Source organism: Octodon degus, unplaced genomic scaffold (assembly GCF_000260255.1).
Source record: "Octodon degus isolate 3935 unplaced genomic scaffold, OctDeg1.0 scaffold00188, whole genome shotgun sequence".
Taxonomy (NCBI): domain Eukaryota; kingdom Metazoa; phylum Chordata; class Mammalia; order Rodentia; family Octodontidae; genus Octodon; species Octodon degus.
In genome coordinates this window covers 2,963,710-2,969,260 of record NW_004524764.1, presented here as the reverse complement: position 1 = coordinate 2,969,260, position 5,551 = coordinate 2,963,710, and positions in this window count along the sequence as shown.

Here is a 5,551-nt window from a genome sequence, read left to right as displayed (position 1 = left end):
TTCATATTAGTGTATGTTTGCAACTCATGCTAGTGGTGTTCAGTCCTGGGGAATTGGTACTTGTATATAAAGCACTTGAGCAATTTTGATTCCTTTACCTTCCTATCCCTTACTTTTATTGTGTCCTGATCCACTCCCAATCTCTAGAATAGTGAACTTTTCTTTTTTGTACTGAATTCTAAACTTCTTGTTTCTTACCATCTTTCTTTTATTTCACACATTTATTTATATTTTAGATTTCTTATATAAGGGAAACCATATAATATAACTTCTTGTGTCCAACATATTCTGCCTAATGTGAGAATCTCATGTTCCATCTATGTTCCTACATATGACAAAATTTCATTCTTATTTATGGCGACCCTTTCTTTCCTCTAACTTGTTAAATAGCTTGGATTTTGTGAACTGTGTTACAGAAAATGTGGATCAGCAGAAGTTCAAGAATGTTGCCTCTAGTAACTTTGGTATATACCAAGGAATAGAATAATTAATTAGATCAAATGGTACCTGTATTTTTAGTTTTTGAAGAAGTTTGTATACCCTAATAGCCATATTAATCTACACTATTATCAACAGTGGTAAAGGGTTCCTTTTCACCACCTCCTCACTGGCATTTATTTTTGTTGTTGTTATTATTGGTCTTGCTCTTTTTTGCTTCTGTGTTCTCGATGACAGCCAGGCTGATTGGGTGAGATGGATTCACAGTGTAATTTTTGATTTGCATCTGTGCAATGGCAAGAGTTCAGACGTTTTTGCACATTTTCTGGTCCCTTGTTCTTTCACATCTGAGAAATACCCCTTCAATTCACATGCCCATTTATTGCTTGGGCTATTTGAGTTTTGATATTACGTTTTTTGAGTTCTTTATTTACTAGATGTCAATCCTCTATTAGAAGGGTTGGCGGAAAAGCTTTTCCATTAGAGGAGTTCGTGGAAATGTTTTTATTCTGTTCAGTAGGCTCTCACCTCTTGGCTCTCGATGTAGGCCTGTTCAGTGATTTTCTGAGCTTTTTGAGTCTTATTTACAAACTTTCCCTGTGTCTATAGTTTTAAGTGTTTTTAATATGTATTCTTTTAGCATTTTCAAAATTTCAGGTCATATACTTAGGTCTCTGGCCCATTTGGAATTGATTTTTGTGCAGGATGGGAGAGAGGGCTCTGGTTTCATTATTCTGCATATAGATACTCAGTTTTCACAGTGCCATTTGCTAAGGAGGTTATTTTGCCCCCGCCCCCCATTTCTTTGACCAGTTTTACATGACTGAAGTTGTATGAGTTGCTTCCAGTTCCTCCTCTCTGAGCAACTCACCATCTGTGCATTCTTGTGCATGTACCACAATGTTTTTGTTAATATGACCTTGTTGTGTAAATTGAAAGTTATTGGGAGCTCTCCATCCTTGCACTTTTTGCTGAGGATTACCTTTTTTTCTGAGTTTTTCTGAATCTTTCATGTTTTTATACCAATTTTAGAATCACTTTTTCTAGTTCTGCGAAGAATGTCATTGGTATTTTCATAGAGATGATATTGACTATATATATATACATATATATATATATACACATATACATATATAGTATATGTATATAGTCACTTTAGTACGTTAATATGCTGATTCATGAACATGAAAAGTCTTTCCAGCATGTATAGTCCTCTTCGATTCCTTCTTCAGTGTTCTGAAAGTCTTCACTGTAGACTTATTTTTTTAACTTCCTTGGTTAATTGATGTGTTGGCATCTTAATATTTCCTTTTTTTTTTCTTTTTTTGGCAGAACCAGAGATTGAACTCAGGCCCTTGCACTTGTCAGGGAAGCACTTATTCTACTGAGCCATCTTCCCAGGCCCCCACATTTTATTATTTCTGAAGTATTTTGATTGTAATTGTTTTCCTGATTTCTTTTTCACTTCATTCATTATTTTTAATGGTGATTTTATGCCTATTTTTTGAATTTGTATATCAAGTCTTTGAGTTTTTGGTAGAGTCTTAGGATATTCTAAGTATGGTATCCCATTTGCAAAAAAGAATAATTCGAGATTTTTTTCTTGATTTGTATCACTTTCATTACTTTCTCTTGTCTAATTGCGCCAACTAAAATTTCAATTACCATTCTTTGCTCTCTAATATCTTACCATCTTCCCTGAGGTGAAGGCTAGTATTTAGCTGCTCTGTGTTCATATAAGTTTTTTCCTACTGGGACAACCTGCCACAATGTAGGGAGCTGAAAAGTTAGGAATATCAGTCCCTGTTGTCCACGAAACCTAAATATTCAACCTTGAAAGATAAGAAGGCTTTCTTTCTCTCCGAATGCCTCAGTCTCACACCTCTCTCGTTTAACACAATCTCATAAAGACAGAGAAAACTGAAATGCAAAAGGCAGATGGACAGATTGTCTACTGCTAACTCTGCTCTTTGGTCTGCAGCAAAAACTTTGCTATAGAGAATTGCCATGTGTTTGACTGAATTCTTAGAACAGGAAAAAAGTTATAATTAAAATATAAAATTAAAGCAGAAATTAATATGCCCCAAATTATTCTGAAACATTTGTGTTCTTTACTTTTACATATAGCTAAATATAGTCTTTATAAGGAATCTGAGTTACAGAATATTAAAGCTAGTATTCTTTTCTGTTCATTTTTGTTTAGCATCTATGTACTTCTTTAGATATAATTTTTACTAGAAGTCATATTTTACATATTTTTTCTTTGATTTAAAGAGAACAAAAATAATTTAAAAAGTAGAAACAGTATAGAATTACACAAAGCAAGATGATAGGAATTCAACACTGTTATATTTACATAAGTATTGAATATGTCAAAGATTATAATAAAAAGGTGTATACTTAAAGCAATATGATAACAGTCACAAAATTAACAGTAATTTTTAGGATAACCAGTGAACTCTATCCAGTTTATGGTTAAGTACAAATATTTTTAATGAAATAACTTAAAATTCATAGCTAATATATATCCATAAAATTATTTCAAAAAGCAGGGTTTTTTTTCATACAAGAAGAACCCGAAGCTTTCTGGGAAAAAAGCAAACAGCTGCCTCTTAAAAAATATATGATAATTCTTAATTATTTGAGCTTTCTGAGAAAATGAGAATTTAAAATTAGCCAAGAGGGAAAAACAAAAGAGCAAAGCCTCGCACGCTTGCTGAAGCAGAAGGTTCTAAGCCGCCGGAACTTATCTGTCCTGTGGCGAGAGGCTCTCGAAGCCGCACTAAGCTGGGTGCTAGTGCAGGGCAGGCACAAGACAGACCAGCCAGGGACTGCATGAGCCAAAATTCACTGGGCTTGGAGTGCAGCTGTGATATGAAGGGCCATGCTGCCACATCATTTCTGCAAAGACCAAAGCAAATACTACTCTCATTAAAATGTGAAGGGGAAAACACCTAAATTTCACCGCTAGACCTGGCTAAAATCAAATTACATCCTCCTAACCAAAGAGTAGTCAATCATAATATAAGAGAATTAGGGTTTTCCCTAGGCAGCAACCCTAAATTCTCTGAGTCCATTGAAATGGAAATCACTTAGCCACCATTTTAATTCCAATACGTCTTCATTAACATAAAAGTATAGCTGGCCAATGTGAAGCCCATCTCAATCATAATTCCGAATAGCATTATTAATTCACAAATGACTTCTAAATTCTCATCTGTCAAGAAAATTAAGACCATGACAGGTCTAACCTTCTGTGTGGGAGGCGAGTGTTGCAACGAACTGAAAATGCAAGTCAACAGGATCAGATACTCTCAGCGTCACTACTTTCCAGTAAGGCTTTCTAGGTTAAATTTTTCTAAATTTCTTGCCCCCAAGAACCTGAAATGGAAATTAAGTGTATCTCTCTCTGTCATCTCATTTTCCCTACTCTGTTCTGGTACCCACACTGAATGGCATTTCACTACTCCACTGTGAGAGCTCTTTCCCAAGTGACTAATGACCGCCATACTATTAAATATAGTGCCACTTCTCCACCTACATTTTACTTATTTGTGCACAATATTTTGCACAATAAAACTCATTGAATTTGATGTTTGTCACTACGTCTGACTGGTAGAACTCCTACTCCATTAGCTATTATTTCTGTTTTCAAATTCTCTCTTTCTAAAGATTAAAAAAAATCCATTTCACTATGTTTAATGCTAAGGTAGAAAACTGAAACGGTTGAGATTGGTTGTGAACTAATAAATTAGCTTGCTCCTGATTTGTATGTCACAAGACAAGAGGATTTTGGCTCCGATATGAAAGACCGTTTGTTATTTACAGCAACAGCAGCAGTCAAGAGCAGTGCTGTTGTGTCAATTATTCTCACGGGCGATGTGATAAAGTCTGTTTCTTCATACACAGAGAGGAGTGTGTGGCCGGAACCACTCACTGAGAATGGGAAGCACTGATCTTTGCACAGGAAACTGTTGGCCAATCTGCTCATTCTCGCTTCTAGAGAGACATCGTCTGCTCTCACACTGAAAAGTAAGCGCATATGCAGCACTGATGGCCGTGTTGTTTGCATTATGCTGCCATTTATGAAAATCTGTTCACAGAGGGCATTTTGACTTCCAATATCATGGAGCATAAGCATTTTTTTGTGTATGATATATGTTATTTTTCCTGACTGCTTGCTTCTACAAATGTCTATGAAAGCATCATTTGGAGTAACTGGATTGCTAATACAAACCCATGAGAAACCAACGCACAAGCTTACATTCTATAGAAATGATGAACCTATGTTGTATGGTTGCCATGACTGGGCTGTGCCATTAAAAGTAAGGCATTGCTTTGATAGTTCAGAATTCAAGGCACTTTTAAAATTCAATGTCAGAGTGTGATATCTATATCTTTGTAATATTTTTGTTTTAAAATACAATGAATTGTATCAAGTAGTGGTGATTCAAATGTAAAATCTACCAGTGAGCTTTATTGGGTGGTATTTGGGTAACATCTTAATCATTTATTTATTTATTTATTTATTTATTTATTTATTTATTTATTTTAAGAAAGGAAAGGTTTATGTAGCTCACTATTTGTGGAGATTTCAGTCCATAACCAGCTGGCTCCAAGCAGAGTGGCACAGGGCAGAGGGCAGCAGCTGAGGGTGGTGGAAAACAGCAAAAAGCAAGAGCAAAAGGGAGGAGCAGCAGCTGCAACATTTTAATCTTATAGTGAGTTGAGTAACATTAAATTCAAAATTAGTTCTTAAGATTGCCAGCATAAACACCTATGTTTCTTTCAAAGTGCAGTACTTCTTGGAAAACTATACAGGATTTTCAAAACATTCAACTTGCACTGAAAAACTCATCAAAATTATTATTATTATTATTATTATTATTTTGCAAGCGTGATTTACTGTTAGCAGCAGATGGTAGCACAGAACTACACAGAAAAGATGACAGCTACCACAGGCATGGGGACTGCTTCTGTCCTACATGTTGTAGACTCAGCTCATGCAAGCATTAATCTTAAACTTCATGCTATGTGTTGGCGTTTTCTGTTTATTCTCTTAACGGTGTTAGGAGAATTTTTTTTTAAGTCTTCCTTCCTACCTTTCCATGAA